Source organism: Vulpes lagopus, chromosome 5 (assembly GCF_018345385.1).
Source record: "Vulpes lagopus strain Blue_001 chromosome 5, ASM1834538v1, whole genome shotgun sequence".
Lineage (NCBI taxonomy): Eukaryota > Metazoa > Chordata > Mammalia > Carnivora > Canidae > Vulpes > Vulpes lagopus.
The window spans coordinates 130210142-130229935 of record NC_054828.1 but is presented as its reverse complement, the minus strand read 5'-3'; positions in this window follow the sequence as shown (position 1 = coordinate 130229935).

The following is a 19794-nucleotide window of genomic DNA, read 5'->3' as shown; positions in this document are numbered from 1 at the left end:
GGGTCCAGAGAAGCAAAGGCAGGAGGTAAGGAAACAGAGAGAGATAAATAAGATGTGTCTCTTAACGCATGGGATAAAACTGTCATGTTATATTAACAGTTGAACACAATTTTTTTTAAAGGCTGCCTTAAGATATTAGGATGCCCAAACGCCATTGGAATGTAGGTTTCTCACGGCTGTGTGGTGGGATAGGCACTAACATAGTCACTGAATTTCATTTTTCTCCATATTTTACACTTTCTTCACCCACCCCCACCTCTCACTGCCTGCTGATGGAATGCCCTGAGCTCTTGGCCACCTAGAAGAGAGGTATCAGGTATCAGGGTCAGGATGAGGAACCAACCTGTCCGGCTCCTCCTGGCATGGAGATCTAAAACCCTAAACCCTCAGGACAACACAAGAGGTTCCAGACAAAATGTTTAAGGAAATGGAGGCATAAGGAGAGCTTCTGTGGGCCTCAGGACCATCCCCATACCGCATCATCATGAAGACTCTCCAAGCTTCCAGACAGGAAAGAAAAAGGGTGGAGGTGGCACTGTGGGTGGCAGAGGGTCCTGCTCCCTGATTCCCAGCAGGAACCCCAACAAGGCAGCAACCCCAAGACAGGTGATAATTCACATGTGGATCTGGGAAGAGAGGGCTGGCAAGATGCTGGTCGGTCAGGGAGACACACAGAGGTGGGAAGACCCCATCCTCAGGGCATCCCTAACTATCAGAGACCTGTACCAGCCTCGTTGATGGGAGCCTGCAAACAAAAATTATTACATTACAGAAAAACAACAAGAAAACTGTTCTTTCTTGCAACCTCTGAGTTCTGGGCTGAGATATATAGCTATTACACCTGATTGGTAAATGCTAAGGAATTCAAAACCTATAAAGTTCTAAGCCCTTTCTCCATCGCAAAATTTTAAAAATGGCATCCAAAATTCCTATAAACACTCCCATAAAAGATGCTACGTGTCCTATCTGTCCCTTTAAGCAGCTACCAAAAAAACAAAGAAACAACAGAAGCATCTTTGAATAGAATTACAGTCTTTGAAGGGGACGTCACCCTGAAAACCATTTTGTAGGTACAGCTGATGCGAATGAAGGTCATATTATATGTATATATAAAATTTATTTTCGGGAATCGGCTAGGACGTTTGTAAAGGGCTGGCAAGTCTGAAATCTGCAGGGCTGAAATCTGAAGAACTGACCCTGTGGCTCCAGTCCAAGGGCCTTCTGGAGGCTGAATTCCCTCTTTCTCAGGGGACTTCCCTGTTATTTTTCTCTCGGGCCTTCACCTGATTGGATGAGGCCCACCACAACAGGGAGGATGATCTTGCTTTACTCAAGATTCTGATTACAGATGTTCATCTCATCTAGAGTAGACCTTCCAAGTTGCATCTACACTGGTTTTTTTTATTATTATTTTTTTTAATTTTAAATTTATTTATTTATGATAGTCACAGAGAGAGAGAGAGAGAGAGAGAGGCAGAGACACAGGCAGAGGGAGAAGCAGGCTCCATGCACCAGGAGCCCGATGTGGGATTTGATCCCAGGTCTCCAGGATCACGCCCTGGGCCAAAGGCAGGCGCCAAACCGCTGCGCCACCCAGGGATCCCTACACTGGTTTTTAGTTCCACATCCGGTCACCACAGTCCAACCAAGCTGACACGTAGAATACATTGTCCCAATGTGGAGAATGGGAGCCAGGCCCCTGCTGCTGCCCGGTCCAGCAGCCACGGCCGGTGCTTGCTCTGCCCTGGCCTCTGGATGGACCCTGGGTGCCCCTCTCTCGCTGCACTTCTCCCGGACTCAGTGACTCCCCCAGTGGGGGAACCCCAATCTTCCTCCCTGAGCCCCACGCACACCAGTCCCTGACCCCAGGTGAGCCCTGAGAGGTGTGCAGGTCCCAGGCCCCCATGAAGCAGCTGCAGGAAGGCCCGCCTTCCACGGGGACGTGCCCCAAACACCTGGGCCTGCTCGTGCTCCTACTTGGCCAGTGACATCCCCCAGGTCTTCCCGTGGATGGTAATCACCTGCACCTACCTGCCACCAGCCGGGCACATGCTTGTGAAATTTAATTTTAATGAGAACGATGATGACGACAGTGAGGTAGAATAAAGACAGATTTAGTTCCCATTCAGCTCTATTTGTTTCTAAGTTTCAAGAACTAACTAGAATAAACACACCGAGGCCTGGGCATAGATGGTCACCCTTTCACCCAGGAGGTAAATAGATTATGTGCAGTAAATCTAATTTACCTAATAAACTTAGGTATGTAACCTTGAGCTCCAGCGTACCAACCGAAAGAGGAAAATCAATTCATCACAATAGAAACGACCAAAATGACTATGACCAATGTCTGGAAAGTCTCATTCTAACTTGTAGAGAATTTTAATTGATGATTTAAACATCTTTAAAAATAAAAGAAAAACTATTTCTTTATTTAAAAAAAAAATCCCGACAAACGCTAACTGCACGGTGAAAGCAGTCCTAAGGGTAGCTGCATATCGGCATGATTTACTTATTGGTGTTGTCATGAAACCCAAGACAAATTTTACTAGTGATTACGAGAGATCGTTCCACATTTTCTACCCTCATGTGATGACTAGTATTAAAGGGTTTCTTGGGTTGGCAGGTTTTCTGTTGTAGATTTAATTTACAGATGTTTTCCTGAAACGAAAAGTAGACATAAATTGAAAATCTATAAATGCATCCACTTGTAATGCATTGGGGCTGCTTCTAATTAGTAAAGGGAAAAAAGTTGCAGGGACATTTTGGGCCTTGGACAAAACCATCTGAATTCCTTTTTTTTTTTCTTTCTTTCTTTCACTTTAAATAGGCACATATCGTGCTTCTAGAGCTCCATGCAGGGAATGGTATCAGAGGTACCAGCTGGAGGTGCTGGGCTCCGTGGTGGGACACGCACTCACACCCCTGACAGCCACCAGAAAGTCTTCACGATCTTGGGAATCCCATGAAAGAGAAATGCAGACATTTGTGCTACTAGAAACACCGCTTACATTAGAAATCTACCAAGAAAATCTTTTTTTTTGTTTCTTCCTGTGTCCCTTTTTACAAAGAGGCAAATGATTAAATTTGCTTCACCAAATTAAACTCCTTCCTCCCCCCCGGCTACCTGCTGGGCACTGGGCAGTGTTTCTGGGGTGCCACCTGCAGGGCAGCTGCTCAGGTCCCCCTGGCCTGAATATCATCACATGACATCAGCCTCCCGACACGCTGTGGAAATCCTGGTTGGCCACAGGGCTCCTCTCTGGGTTGGGTTGTGCAGGACTGAGGGAAGCCCCAGGATCACGGTCCAGGCAGAGCAAACCCAGTGATGTGGGAGAAAGGCTGTTGATGAATAGGACACACAACCACCCACGAGGAAGGAGATTGCAAGAGGAGAGAGAGAGAGAGAGAGAGAGAGAGAGAGAGAGCCAGGGCAGAGAAGAGGAGGCGGAAAGAGGGAAGGAGGAGCTGGAGAAGACAAAGAAGAGAGTCTTTCCTTTCTTGCTCTGAAGGTCACGTCCCCTGGCCCACTGGCCCACCTTTATCCGTGAACTTAGCTGCTTCTCTCCCAGGCACTGCGCACCCACCGGGAGCTGGGCTCATGCTGGCAGATCTTCGGCTTGCGTTTACCTTTGTCAGCAGCCAGCTCCCTGCACATCCGCCCGCAGGCCCTCGCTGCTCCTCCATGCATGTCCCTACATGGCAACAGGCTCCCTGTGGCTGCACGTCCAGCGTGGACGGCCTCCTGCAGCCGCAGGCACCAGCATCCCAGCCTGCAGAGCATCACAAGGTTATTTAAGCAAGACTCCGACCTGCTCACCTTTAGGGATAGAGGTGTAGTGAAGAAAATGCACGTGTAGATCCCATAACGTGTAACGGGGAGTGCCATTCCCATCACCTCCATGAACGAAGGCCCTCGCTCCCAGCATATTCAGTGTCTGAAGAGAAAGAATGCCGCACCTCACTTGATGCAGAAGGGAGGAAAGACCACGAAATGGGTGCCTGCTGGGACCTGGTGAGGAAAGGAACATAACACAGGGATCTTAAAAAAAGGCAACCACCGAGGCTCATTGGACCTTGTCCTCAGGGCAATAGCACAATTGCGTCCGCACTAAAATCCTGGAGGTGCCAAGGTGGTGGGGGGCGGCGTGTGTGTCAGGATTCCCTACATTTGGGATTCTCAGCTGCCCTCAATCACTAGCAACAAAAAGAATGTACACTTGCCTTCACTTGCTACAATTAGCATCACAGAAAACGACACAGGTCACTCTTAGCTACAGTGTGTGTAATAAGAAGACCGTTCAGGTCTGTCTAAATTTTAGGTGTGCCGGAACCCACATTTCATTCATTGCTGCAGTTGCAAAACTACATTCCATAAATGCAAGCTGATCAGGGACCCACCAGGCATTGCTGAGGCAGGACTGAACAGGACGGTCCCTACCCTCCAAGAATTCGTTCTCGACGACGTCGAAGTCGATTTCCCCCGGTATTTGGCAACATGGCTCCTGTGGTTTGTAAAAATTGAACTTGGACGCTCCCTCCCTACTTCTAAATAAACAAGGCCCCAGGAACTCCCACAAGTTTAAAGCAATAACCCTTCCCACCTTCTCCATCTGTGAAGTCCTCCTCGTCCTTCAGGGCCGTGATCAAATACTTGCCTTTTGAACTGTTCCTTGATCCCTCCCCTGGGTCTCCCCCCATGCACGCTGTTCACGGTCCATGGACGTGGCACCTGCTACAAACCTGCTCAGCTAAATAGCTGAGCATCCCTGAGTCTCTCCCTGCATCCCTGAGTCTCTCCCCCACCCTCCACCCCCCCGGGATTGTGAAATCTTTGAGGATATAAACCAAGCCTTTAAATGACACTGAGTCTCTGGTATATGAGACAATATCACAGACACCACAGATACTCCATCAACTCTTGTTAGAATGGATTTTGATATGGGATCCGGAGTCGAGTAAATCTGAGTCAGCATTAGGCTCTACCAGCTATTGGCCGTGGTCCCTTAGCTTCCCTGACTCTCTGCTTCCTTGTGTTTAAAATCAACCTCCTAGGGATCCCTGGGTGGTGCAGCGGTTTGGCACCTGCCTTTGGCCCAGAGCGCGATCCTGGAGACCCGGGATTGAGTCCCACGTCGGGCTCCCTGTGCATGGAGCCTGCTTCTCCCTCTGCCTGTGTCTCTGCCTATCTCTCTCTCTCTCTGTGTGTGTGACTATCATAAATAAATAAAAATTAAAAAAAAAAGTTAAAAAATATCAACCTCCTAGTTGTGTATCAGTTTGCCATGAGGATTAAAGGAGGTAAATAAAAAGAGCCTCCTAGGTAGTAGGCGCAAGCGTCTTTTTTTTTTTTAACTTCATGTTTTGGGGGACACAATTAACAAAAAATTATGTGATCTGAAAAGTGGACACATCGTGATGTGTGATGATGTGATCTAAGCATACGTTGTAAAAGGAGTCTGGCGTCCAGCTAACATACCTACCGCTTCACGTATTTATATCCTTGTGTGTCGGGGGAACATTTACATTCTGGGCTCTTAGCAAAATTTAAATGATACACTACAGTGTGATTTGCTAGAGTCGCCTCGGATGGGTAGGCATGGGCTCCTCGGATCTTCTTTGTCCTACAGTTGAACGTGTGCTCTTCTCGTTCACCAAGCATTCCCCGTTCCCCCAGCCCCAGCCCTTGCAATCACGTTTCTGCTCTCTGTTGTGATGAGTCTGACTTTCTATTTAGATTCCACATGCAAATGATCCCGTGCACGTCTGTCTTTCTCTGCTGGCTTATTTGACTTAGTCTAATTCCACCAAAGTCCATTCAATGGTTGCACGTGGCAGGGTTTCCTTCTTTCCCGTGGCCAAATAATATTCCATTTCTTAAATGTGCCACATCATTCACCTGTGGAAGGGCTGTTATTTCCATGTTTTTCCAGAAAATTCCTATTTCTCTTTCTGCTTTTATTCTCATTCCCATACTGTACAGTTTAGGAAGGTCTGAATATCCATTGACACCCTAAAGAAATCAAGGTGTCAGTCTTTTGAAGGGGCTGTGTTTTGGTGTCTTGCTATTTTTGTCCATCAAGTCCAGAAAATTTCAACGAGAAGATCGGATGGGCAAGCGTGGTTTGAAATTCGGGACATGCTCACAGTGATTTGGGCCATCTGCCCTTGGCCACCAATACTCAGTGCCTGCGCTTCTGGCCTTTTCTGGGGAGCTCTGCGGAAACTCAGGTGGCATCAGAGTCGTGAGAGAAGCGACTTCCAAAGAGGACACCCGGCTGTGCTGCTCAGACGGTCTGTGCTCCTTCTAGCTGGGGACAAGTCCCCTGGTTCCCCCAGTTCTGACCTCTCAGATTTGTCTAACTCTTCTGCACGAGTTAAACGGTGAGCCCACACCTGGCACTGACGGGCACTGGAGGAAGACACTGGCTTTGCTAAAACTACCCTGGAAGCCGCTCTGCACAAAACTGTCCTCCCTGATGCGATCTCGGGAGAAGAACAATTCTCCCCGTGCCTCAGTCCCCAGAAGAGCACATTCTGGAAAAGCATCTGGTTCGTTTTTATGCTCTGGACCCCAGGAATCCTGTGACGGATCGCGTTCCCTTTCTGGCTTTGGCTACTCACTAACTCAAAGCCAAATGCCTGCCCTTCCTCTAACGTGCGGGCCTCATGGAATGCAGCGCAGGGACCAGCTTCTCTACGGCCCCATTGGCGGTTTCTACCCTTATTTCCTCTTTGTCCAGAATTTCTCCCGTTTGTATTTTAATCTCTTATTTTATGTCCATTTCTAAGTTGATAAGGATTTGAAAAGATCATTTCTTTCCCTCTGGAGCCATTCCTGGGTGGCGGGTCCACCTGCAGGGCTGGCCGTAAAGCCTCAGCCAGAAGAGGCAGGTCAAGGCCTCAATCCAGAGGCCCTGGTCAGACAGGAAGGATTTTGTCCTCGATTCAGGGGACAGTGGGGGCCTCGGAGAGGTCTCAGACAAGGCCACAACCACAAACCTCCTGAGTCTGGGAGGCACGGGAGCTTGTCCGGGTGCCGCTTCCAGGTCCAGGGCTCTGAGATGAGGCCTGAAGCCACCTGTCCACGAAGCTGCCAGAAGCGGTGCCGATGCTGTCAGGGACCAGACTGTAATAGCAAGAGCACAGCCCAGAGAGACAGAGACGCTGTAAACCGCGAGTGGGGAGGCAGGGTCAGCGGCGTGGGGTCAGGCCCAGGGCACACCCGCCCTCCATAACCACCCGCCGTGGCCAGGCACCCAGGGCTGCCCTGTGTGGGTGTCAGGGGCTGCGGGAGCCCTGGCCACAGGCCAGCTCTGCCATTCAGCGTCCCTCCCCACCGGCTCCTCCTGCATCCAGAGGCACCAAGGCTCACGAAGCACCTGGCTCCCTGCCACCGGTGCCACCGATGCCCGCGGCGCCCGTAGCCGAGCACCTGCCCGCGCCAGGGCGGCTGCCAGGGAGGCGCGGGGCTGCGAGACTCCAGGGCGGGAGCGCGGCCCCTTGGTGGCCTGGGCTGTGGCACAGGAGGTCCCTCGGGGAGTCTGGCAGGCGGCAGCTGGCTCTTTCAGAAAGGAGGCGTCTCCGGAGGGCTGCGGCTCGGGCAGGTGGCTGGGGAGGGCCGGGGAGATGCAGGATGCGGCATCTCGGGGGGACGACGGCTGCCCGGGCTGGAGCCCAACACGCAGCGTGGGGCCGGGCAGGGCAAGAGCCGAGGCTGGCACAGGGTGACCCCGCACATGTGTCGTTCACGAAGGTGCGCCTGCCGCCCTCGAAACAAGCACGACTAACTGTGCAGCTGCCGTGGAATCTGTGGGTCTTTCAGAAGATAGAGAACACGGTTGTGTTTTAGGGGGTTTGTTAAGGGCTGAAGCTTCCCTGTTTTGGGGAGAGTCTCACCCAGATGCTTCTTTTCAGTGAGGCCACCGGGACTGGGGGGATTTTTAAAACCTTCACTGCAAAATGCGTCATCCTGAATGACATGCGGGATTCTTCGCACCAAGATCTCTATGCTGGAGTCGTAACGCGCAGGGTGGATGACTTAGAGACCTACACGGGCTCACTGCCCGCTTCATCACGGGCAGGTCACCATCTTCCCACCCAGCCCTGGTCTACGACTCTGGAACACACATACGTCCACGCTCCGAAGTTGTCCAAACAGGAAATATCCGTTGTGTATCCTGTGGAGAGGACACTTGAGTTCGAAGCCCGACAGCTACCTCCCCCCCACCTTGTTCCCTCGGAGCCCATGGGTCATCCACCCCTCGTCGAGGAACCTGCGGTTGTTCAGTTCTCAGGAAAGACATGCCTGAGATTTAAAGTCACACGAACACGCAAATGCTGGCAAGGGTAATTCTTGAAGGTAATGTCCACATTCACAGAAAAAAATTCTCAAAAGCCAGGAAAAGCTATTTTGCTTAATTTTCTTAGTTAGGGAGCCAGTCGACATCCTGAGATGTGTGAGTGATGGGTTTCAGGGTGAACCTGCAGGTGGGTGTGGTGTCCCTCTGCGGGTTGAGGCCAGACGGATGACACGGCAGGTGATGGATGATGTGGACACTCACACGTCCAGGGAGTGGGGTGACACAGCAGCATCCTGTCCCTGCCTGACTCCCGCCAGCCTTCTCCGCTCTATCCTGTCTCAGGGGGGTCCTCTGGACAACTCTGCTGGGCCCTGCTTGGATGTTTCTGTTAAAAACGCCTGGAGAGTGCAAAAGTCCTCAGCGTCATGTGTGCACCTTCCCACACAGATCCTCACTCTCTTGAAACCCATTTAAAAATATACAAACCGGGGTGCCTGGGCGGCTCAGTCACTTACGCCTCTGACTCTTGGTTTTGACCTGGGTCGTGATCTCAGGGTCCTGGGATCCAGTCCCATGTTGGGCTTTGCACTCAGTGCAAAGTCTGTTGGAGACTCTCTCCTTCTGTTGTTCCTCCCTTGCTCTCTCTCTCTAAAATAAAATAAAATCTTTTAAAAAGCAAAACCTACACATACATGCTTGCTAATTACATGCTATAGGATAAGTAAGAGTCCTTTGGAAATTAAGAGACACTTTCCCTGTTGTCGTATAACTCTACCATACTGCCGTGGGCCTATTAACAATTCTGGAGGTGGACAAGGAAGACTTCTTCGCTTCCACGTGTGGACAAGGAAACAGTCTCCATGCAAATATGTCACCTTCCCAGCCCCCCCCCCCCCAGGTAGATTCAAGAGTGCTTTGCTTCTCTTTTTTATTTATTTATTCATTCATTCATTCATTCATTCATTCATAGAGATGCAGAGAGAGAGAAAGGCAGAGACACAGGCAGAGGGAGAAGCAGGCTCCACGCAGAGAGCCTGACATGGGACTCGATCCAGGGTCTCCAGGATCACGCCCGGGGCTGCAGGCGGCGCTAAACCGCTGCACCACCGGGGCTGCCCTGCTTTGCTTCTCATACACGTGTGTCACTCCTTGCGAGTCCTTGGTCACAGGCTGTCGGGACAGATGGGGAGGACAAGTAGGCCCTGGAAGGGGACGTGGTCTCCTGGACTCCGAGGCCTGGGTTCCTTCAGACAGACTGCGCTGCCCACCCTCCTTAACAACCTCCACATTTCCAGAAGGGAACCGATGCCAAGCACGTTTCCTTTAAAAATGAGTGTGTGTCTCTACCTCACTGCAGGGGAAAATATTCAAACATGGTTCTTAGAAGAAAGTTATTAAAAAAAGACTTGACTGTATTTCCATGAGGCATCTCCTTGTTTGACACGTGGTACTGGGGCCTGCACGTGTCTGTCTCTCCCCACGGGACAGGCGTTCTGCGAGGACGAGCATCTCCACCTCCCCTCTTCATCCCTAGCGCTGGAATATGGGGCATGTTATATGTGCTCGTTAAATACACGCCAGGAGAAGAGAAGACAGGCCCTTCGTGAATGGCCTGATCACAGTAGCCGGGACACGGTTGTGCTCAATAAATACCTATTAAACATATAAACATGTACATGAATGATTGAAGGCTATGGATACCCCCTCACAGAAAATGCAGGGGCATGAAGTGATGGGAGATGAGCTATTTGTGATATATTAAACACAAAGATTGTTCTCTTTACTTGTTTGGCGTGAAATACGTTTTCTGCAGCGAAATAACCAGGACTCTCGAACAAATACCCCCTGCTTTGCTCAGAGTGCCATCAGCAAGGATCGAGTCATCCCAAACGGGACTGGCGCCTAGTGGAATGACACAAATTGGTAGGCACCGCATCCGTTAAGCACAAATTGTGATTCCATCATAGCAGCACAGCCTTGAGCACCCAGGCTATAAAATATACAGCGGTTAATCCGAGACCAGACTGAGTGTCTGATCTAAAGTCATGAGCTTTAGTTGGGTGTTGTCAAGCTCGGTTTTATGGACAGACACAGAATTTCCATCATATACCCTGGTGGAGCCCCCTACAAATGTCACTCATGGTAGAACTCTCTCAGCCCACATGAGGGTGGAGAAGAGAGAAGCGTATTTTTTTTTCTGAGATTGAGGTGCCATGCCGTTTGGTATCGTTCCTTTTCAGACCCCAAGTTCAGTTGAAGGGAGAATAAGGTATCACAGAGCCTGAGTAACAGAATTAAAAATCGACGAGCTATCCTAGCATGCACTGTATCACTTACTGATGACCCCCTATGCGCAGGCAACTCCCAATATAGCTGACATTGCAAAATTTTATAAATAGCAAGAGCGATCGGAAGAGCAAAGTTGGCATGGTCAAGTAGCACGCATTGCCATGGAACTAACAGCCTGCTTAGCCTTGCCAATACCGTTCCCTGCTGCTCCCGGCCTCATCAGGACCCTGAAACGTGCAATTATGTCCACTGGATGGCCGTGCTCTGGAAATTTTATGTCTAATTTCAGCGAGGTCTCTAACCTATGAAGAAAACTCAGAGCAATGCTGGCAAGCGGGATTTAAATTTTGCTCGCTCTCCTTTCCATCTCCGATCCAGAGGATATTCAGACAAAGACTTCCTAGACTCTGAAGGCAAAATAACCACGTCTCTGGAAAGAGATGGCTAAAATACCTTCTTTCCTGCAGTGTCTTGGCCCATTTTTGTGCACGTGCTTCACAATCATACGGGAGCTTCATAAAGGGCTGCTCCTCCTCCCAGGAACTTCAGGGACAGGTGGGACGTACTGAGCCATTTTCCCAAGGACAGACCATGGCTCTTACAGGGCAAGTACATGAGTCTGATCTAAGTTTATAAATTTAGTAAATGGGGATTCCAAGCCTTAAAGTCAGAACTTCTCAATCTAAATTGCGTGTGCGGAGTATTCTCAGCGCACACTCCGCGTCCACCAGGGTGTAATGTGCACAGAGATGTGCTCATAATGCTGTTTCTGCAGCCCCCAGAAAGCAGTGTGTGGACACCCTCGAAGTACACTGCAAAATATTTAGCACTCAAAATTTTGAATCCATAGTTCCAACTGGGTACTGAAGAATATCCTTGTAGAGAGAATATGTCCCCTGTTTTTTCTTAAGTAGGCAATCTGGACACCATACATTGTCTTTGGATTTGAGGCGGATCGCTTGGGGGGAGGGGCAGTTGCATGTTTCTCATATTTCGCTTCTGGAAAATAAAAGTAACTTTAGATGTGATTTATGTCAGTGGAGTAGGAGTTTTTACATCTACCATATACTGGAATATGTACTACGGAATAGCTAACCATTTTCGTACCGGGCATAATAGTGTTGCCGTAATTAACTTTAACACGATACACAAGCCACAGCTGAGGTAGCTATGCTAGTGAATGCACGACCAGAAAATACTATAAATATCTTTCCTTTTATGCCTCAGATCCTATTCTTCAACTGTTGGAACCAAAAATACACACACCAACATTTCACCCATGCTGTCACTTATTCACACAGAATACCATTAGATCTCTCGTTGCTCTCTGCCTATAGGAGGGTAAATAGAGGCACAGCACCCAGTATGAGGAACGACAGAGTTACGTCCTGGGAAAAGTGCTAACTACACGTGGACTAGTTGTCATTGCTCCCAGAAAAAGCTTGAGGGAGCTGAAGGAAAAAAACACATGCATCTAGCTGTGGGGGTATAGAAAGCTATTTTAAACCTGTGGAATTATCACTATGGCCTCTCTAAGATAGGAATTCCACCCTGAATCAGATCAAGGGTGGACCTGTTCCCTGGATCCATGGAGCACCGTGTGGGGAGGGTGACGGGCCCCTGCATTTCCCTACTGAGGTGACCCACTTCTTTATAGACTCACCTTGGAGATGCACACCTGTTGCATGCGGTGACGGACGCTTCCTTTGAAAGGTCCTCAAGTTCCCCACTCCTGAGGTCTAAGAAACCTTCAGATTCTATAATGACAAGTGGCAGTGGACAAGCTCGTGTAGATCTTCACAGATTTCAAGGCCTCCAGGAATTTTGTTTCATAGGAGAAGGAGAAAGGGAAAAGGAACCAAAGTGCTAGAGTTCTGTTGCGAGAAAATGCGTGAGTAATGGAGAGCAAGAATGTGTCTGAAGACGATACACTTGTCCTACACTGGCTTTACCTCAAGGGCAATCCCTGTAGACATAGGCAAGAGAAAAAAAAATACACACAAAAAAAGTGGTTTAAGAGTGAATTCACTAACATATTGGTACGATATTGAAAGCACCAAACTGCATTGCATGAGAATGTAAAAGACAAGATCCACGTAAAGAATATTGTTGAAATATGAAGGACAGTGGCCTGGGCTGTGAGCAGGTCGCCATGTGAGGCAGAAAACCAACCACGAGCTGGCCAAGGACAAGTGCTTCCTTTCCTTGAATTTCCTCTTTCCTCCGCTGGCCACTCTCTCAAAGTAACTCTGACCTCTGAGTCCTCTTCCTCATTTCTTCATTTGCTCGACCATCTGAATGCCTCCTAGGGGCCGGGCGGCCTGCTGGCTGGGGGGGCTCAGGCAGTGTTGGAACCAAACACCCTCTGCCTTTGAGAGAACGCACGGTCAAGGAGGAGAGTCTTCTTTCTTTTAATTTAATTTTTAATTTTTTTTTATTGGAGTTCAATTTGCCAACATATAGCCTAACACCCAGTGCTCATCCCATCCAGTGTCCCCCTCAGTGCCCATCACCCAGTCACCACCCCTTGTTCATCTCCCAGAGTTAGGAGCCGGAGGAGAGTCTTCTCCTTCAGGCGCGATACTACTTTTATCATTGGATCTATACCACCCACCGTGATGGTGAGGACATTTGTAAGCTAGAATTCGCATGAATTTTCTCGTACATGTCAGCTGTTCCTGTCTCTAAAATACGCCAGGGAAACCTGCTAGAGTAACTCCATTGTATCCTAGAGGATTAGCACTGAAACCAGTTTTTATAAATAGCTCAGAGGACCTTCCTCTCTGTTAGACTCCGTCCCCCCAAGTGTCTTCCATAGGCCAGCGAAGCATGCAGATTCATCCTGCTTTACAGAACTCGCTGTCCCTGGGGAGACATGTCCCCCCTGGAGATTAGGGGGGAACATGCTAGAAGTCTTGCCCTAGGGGTGAGCAGAAAGTGCCAGGGGGGTGCGGTGAAAGACAGCTCTGCTGGCCATGGGCAGCGGGGTCAAGAAACATGATTAAAAACCGTTGTGTCCCGGGCAGCCCAGTTGGGCAGCCCGGGTGGCTCAGCGGTTTAGCGCCGCCTTCAGGGCCTGATCCTGGAGACCTGGGATCGAGTCCCATGTCAGGCTCCCTGCGTGGATCCTGCACCTTCCTCTGCCTGTGTCTCTGCCTCTCTCTGTGTGTCTCTCTCATGAATAGATAAATAAAATCTTAAAAAAAAATTAAGGGATGCCCTTTGGCCTGAGTACAAATTTAAATGGTTCTTCTCCTGTTCTCATAATTTTGCTGAGACCCCAAAGCTGAAAAGGGATAAGATGTCCAAGCTGTGACAACCAGAGCAATGAAGTCCAGCTACACGGTGGCCAATGAGACCTTTCCTTATCCGCTACTACTGCCGAAGTGCAATAAAAGTCCAGAAACCAACGGATGGGGGAAATTCTTCAGAAGCTGTGTAAGAGAAGCAGGCTTTATGGTTTTTGGTCCCCCTCTGTGTTAAGTTTCTGGGGCTCAGGTGTCAGAGTCGCACACAACTGGCTAATGTAAACAATGATTTCAGTCTGGAGACCAGAAGCCAGAAGTTAAAATGTCCCAGGGTCTGGTCCAGAAATCCAAGTGTCACAAGGTCGGGTCCCTCTGAGGACTGGGAGGCACAGTCCTTTCCAAGTCTCTCTACCTGGCTTGTCCATTTCCACCTGCACCCTGAGCCTCCCCCACTTCACCTTTTCTACTGTGTGTCTGTCTCTGTTCCAAACTTCCCTTTCTTATAAGAGCATCACATCAGTCAACTCAGATTAGAACCCACCGGAGCAACCGTCCCCCTTCTCAAAGCCCTCATCCCTCATCTCCAAATACAGACTCGTCTTGAAGCCCTCGGGATGAGGACGCAAATGTGTGTATTGGGGGCAAACCCAATTCAAGTCTCAACACTCCAGTTTTCTGGCTCCTAAAAATTCATGTCCTTTATGTAAAACACACGCATCCTGTCCCAGCATCTCCAAAGTCCTAGCCTGCCCCAGCATCATCGGTAAATCCAAACCCTATCTAAATATCATCTAGATCAGGAAAGGGTGACATTCGAGGCAAACTCCTTTCCAGTTGCAAACCCGTGAAACCAGACAAGTTATCTGCTTCCACAGTACGATGGTGGGACAGGCAAGGACAGAGCTTCTCCCACTCTGGAGGGGAGAAATCCGAAGGGGAGAAGGGGTCAGGCTTGGAAACATAGGGCCAATTCTGTTCAGTTTAAGGCTGGACAACAGTCCTCTCGGGCTTGATGCTCTGCCCTTGGGCCAACTGAGGCAGCACCTTCATCTTCCCTTCACCAGACTTCACCCCGTCTAGGAGCAAAGGCTCCCAACCCTGAGCTGCGGGGTCTCAGCCTGGGTGGGAGCCCAGCAGAGGCTGAGGCACCTGGCTCCCACCTGGAGAAGCCACGCCCGGCCTTCCTGGGCTGCCCAGCAGAGTGAGTGGGCCGGGTGCTCCCAGAACCTCCTCCGGCAGGAGCTCCAGAAGTTTCTAGGAATCAGAGGACTTGGAGGGAGAAGGTTGGAAGTGCGCTCACTCCTGAGCAGAACGGGCACTCAGGACTGGAGAGGACGGCTGAAGCCCTCTCCAGGGAGGGGGGCTGTGGCCTTGCCCCTATGCACATTTGCTTCTGCTCAGGCTATTTCTTGTCCCCGCCTAGTTATTTAGAATTTAGGAACTGCTGGTGCTGCACACAGCTCTGCCTGTACTGAAGGGGCGGCCCGGCTAATAAAACTGTCTTGGCAAAAAACAGTGAAGATCTGTACTACTTTGACCATAAGAAGATGCAACAGAGACAGAGAGAGGGAAATAGTGAGATTGGGGGGGGGGGGGAGAAGGAGAGAGGAGGAGAGAGAGTGGAGAGAAGGAGGGAGCTGGGGGGTGGGGAGAGGGAAAACAAAGGGGGGCTGGGTCCAGCATGGGCCCCAGAAGAAAAGAGCAACAGGTTCCGAAGCTCAGGCGTCAGTGGAGGAAAGCCTTGGGGGAGCGTGGGGCTCATGTGGGGAAGGTAGAGAAGCAGCCGAGGCCACAGCTCATGGCTGAGTCAGAAGGAGTCCTTGCTAGGACGTTGCCTCATCGCAGGCCGAGGGGAAGGGGCGCTACATCTGACGTCTCTGGGGACCACTTTCTCGGCCAGGCTCATCCACAGGCACCTTCCCCCTGCAGTTGCACCAACCTCGCCCCCCAAATCTACAGGACACCCACTGGCAAGATAGTCACACGCTCCTGGGTGCCTCACCTTGGGTTATATCACCAAAAGTAATGATGCTGTCATAGCCCTGGGTGAACATGTTTTCTCTAAGAAGAAATTAAGATGGGGAGCTGGGGTGGCTCCATCTGTCAAGGGACAACGCCAGTTTCAGCTCAGGGCCCTGGGATTGATCCCTGCATCAGGCTCTGCAGTCAGCGGGGAGTTTGCTTGCCCTCTCTTCCTCCCCCTACCCCATCCATGCTGTGTCTCTCTTTCTCTCTCAAATAAATAAGTCTTTTTAAAAAGGAAGAGATTAAGATACATCAGTAGCTATGTGTAGAGAAGTCAGATTTGGTGGATTTTTACATTGTACTTCCAAAACTGGCTATCAGTTCCTTTCTACTTCACATTCTTATAAGCGTGCTTACACATATGCTCACAATCACACGTCCTCTTCTTGACTGTGTGAGATGAAGGTACTGATAGAAAACAGAAGCAGAGCCTCCAGGGGAAGTGGCCTCCTCAGCCCCGAGGAGGGAGGACAGGTGTCATCCCCCGCCCTCCCTACACACTGCCAGCCGAGGAAGTGCACACAGCATTTTTTGGAGCGTGTCTGTCTCTCATTCATTCAGATGGCAAAGGGTTGGAGTGTAACAGGCAGGAACCGTCTCTCCAGCCCACCTCGCTGGCTGCCCCTCCGCTGGGGCACAAGGCAGGGGGCCGCAGGTGGCACTGTGCAGAAAGTCAGCGGGCTGCTTAGGAGGATGGCCAACCGGGGCTTTAGGAAACGGTTATTTGCCTTTTTAATAAATAATAATGAGGATAATGATAATCATAAATCCCTGGGTGTCCGGTCACCAAACAAAAGCCTTTTCTAGAGCAGCTTCTCACCAAAAAGAGAAGGGTGGGGGAGATTGAAGCTGATTAATGTAAGTGTAACAAAAATAAATTTTGTTTCAATTGCAAAAGCAATTGCCTTCTAACAAACGCAGGGCTAATGGGACCAGTATGAGCATGTGAAACAGCTTTATCTGGAGCCACAAATATCCCTCCTGTAACTAGCTGGGCTTCACTTGTGTGTAGTGTGCGCGCCCAGGGTCATGATGTAAAAATGTATTTCATATGGCAGGTCACGGTCATAAGTTTGAAAGCCACTGCTCTGTGCTGCGCAGCCCTCGTGCCCCTTTGTGTTTTTATTAATTGTGAGAGAGATAAAGCTGGAGAGGCAGAAAGCGTAGAAGCATGCTTTGCCTACATTGCAGAGGGCAGCGGATTTTGCTCCAGGATGAAGGGCTCCCTTGAACATGAACCCATAGAGTCCGAAGAGCCAGGCTGCACGCTGGGGCGAAGAGTCTGATGGGGCTACAGGACCTGGGAGACCAGCTCAGGGTCTGTGGCGAAAATTCTGATAGTCTTTTTTTTTTTTTAAAGAATTTTATTTTATTTTATTTATGATAGTCACAGAAAGAGAGAGAGAGAGGCAGAGACACAGGCAGAGGGAGGAGAAGCAGGCTCCATGCACCGGGAGCCCGACGTGGGATTCGATTCCAGGTCTCCAGGATCGCGCCCTGGGCCAAAGGCAGGCGCTAAACCGCTGCGCCACCCAGGGATCCCAAATTCTGATAGTCTTGAGAAGAGCCTAAGTACCTGCAGCGATAGTAGAAACCAGCAGGGAATCCTGGGGTGACTCAGGTGGGGGACTTGCTGGAGCTCCCCGGGGTGTGTGAACAAATAGGCATATTCACTCACTGGACATTTACGGAGCCGCTCCCTACCACGTGCCAGGAACTGCTAGAGGCGTTGGAGAAAGAAAGGTTAAAATAATAGCAACAGCAATCCCATGTGTGGGCATCTCATGATGCACAGGTGGCATTCTGAGCACTGGAGGACGAGGGCGCAGGTGCTGGCCAGGCCGCCGAGCGCCGGCAGCTCTCGGGCATCGCTGCTGGAATGCAAAACGGGGTGCCGCCACATGGGAAGGGAGTTCCCTGGTTTCTTACAAAATTAAATATACTCGTACCATGGGATCCAGCAATTGTGCTCCTTGGTATTTACCCAAGGAATTGAACACCTAGGTTCGCAGGAGAAAAATTCATATGGACATTTATCGCCGCTTTATTCATAATTGCCAAAGTTTGGAGGCAACCAAGATGCCCTCTGGTAGGTGAGCGGATAAATACGCTGTGGTCCGCCCAGACAAAGGGATGTTAGCACACGCACAGAAGTGAGCTGTCAAGCCATGAAAAGACCTCGAGGAACCTTCAGTACATATTTCTAAGTGAACGAAGCTAATCTGAAAAGGCTACACACTGCGTGGCTCAAACTATAAGGCAGCCTGGACAAGACAACAACAGCTATGTAGACAATAGAAAGATCAGGGGTTGTCAGAGGTGGGGGCAGTAGGGAGGGGTGATTTTTAGGGGGAGCACAAATGATATTTAGAGCAGTGCAACTCTTCTGCATTTTGTGATAATGGTAAATACGTATCATTATCCCTTTGTCAAAACCCATGGAGTGTACAACACCGAGAGTGAGCCCCAGTGTAGACTACAAGCTGTGGGTGATTATGATGAGTCAACATAGGGTCACAAATTTTCACTAATTTAGCATTCTGGTAGGTTGTGTCCACAGTGGGGCAGGCCATACGTGCATGGGGAGTAGGGATTTATGGGACTTCTCTGTACTTTCCACCCAATTTTGCTGTGTACCTGAAACTACTGTAAAAAACAAAGTCTTTAAAAAAAATACATAGCTCATGTGAATAATAAAAGAGACAAAACATGAATTTTGGAGGCAGTAGGTTTGAGTGATTCTTTTGTTTTTATTAAAGGTCAAGGGCTATGTGATAAGATCTACTAAAAAAGAAATGAGGGAGGGAGGAAAGAAATATGGGAAGGAAGGAAGGAAAAGAACAAACAAATGAACAGATGGATGGATGGATGAATGGATGGACACCGGAATTGGCATTTTCAGTCCAAGGTAAAATATTTCAGAGTCTTAGAACACCCAAGCCTCTGCTATTCAAACTTCAATAATGTCTCATTAATAGATGAAATTAGTGGGGTTTAACCAACATTGTTTAAGAAATGGAATAGAAAGTAGTCTAAATTACACTTAATACGAAGAGATATTCACTTGTGACCTTTGGCTTCTGCTTCATATGTGTATTGCTTGTGTGCTCATCATGATGTAAAATCATGTTTTAAAAGTTTCAGGGTCGGGGCAGCCCTGGTAGCCAGCAGTTTAGCACCTGCCTTCAGCCCGGGGTGTGATCCTGGAGACCCGGGATCAAGTCCCACATCAGGCTCCCTGTATGGAGCCTGCTTCTCCCTCTGCCTGTGTCTCTGCGCCTCTTTTTCTCTCTATCTCAAATAAATACATACATACATACATACAAGTTTCAGGGACCCTGCCCTGTGCCCTCAGCTGTGCATTAATGCAGCATACCCTCTGGCCGGGCAATTGAGAGAATAAACGAGTGACAACATCAACAAGACTATTTTAGCAACTTTAAAGCGCGCGCTGATGAACCCAACAGGTAGTGACAGTCGTTGGCAGCCTGTGTGTGGAGGGGAGGCGCAGCAGCAGGTGCTTAGTAAGCCCTCTCAGTATTGCACTGGTGTTTAAATGCAATGCAGGAGGTCAACATGCAAAGACCAGGAGGATAGAAAGTTCTAGGTGGCTAGAATAAAACACCAAGGCCCTAAAGCACTGCGGGAACAACAGGGTAAAGTGGGATCTGGAGAGTCAGGTGCGTTCCGTTTAAGCCCGTTACCACGTGGGAAGATACAGAGAAGGAGGAGCCCAGGTAGACAGGAGATCTACAGATCAAACCCCAGGTCCAGGTCTGAGGCGGAGGTAGGCAGAGAGGGGCGGCCGGACTGCGAGTGGAGGCGCTCATTTCGGGAGAGCCGACCAAGAGAGAAGACCAGAAAGAACCGTCCTGCGGGCCAGCGTCTCAGGCGCGGAGCAGTGCGTGCGGTCAGAGCTCATCCGAGACCGG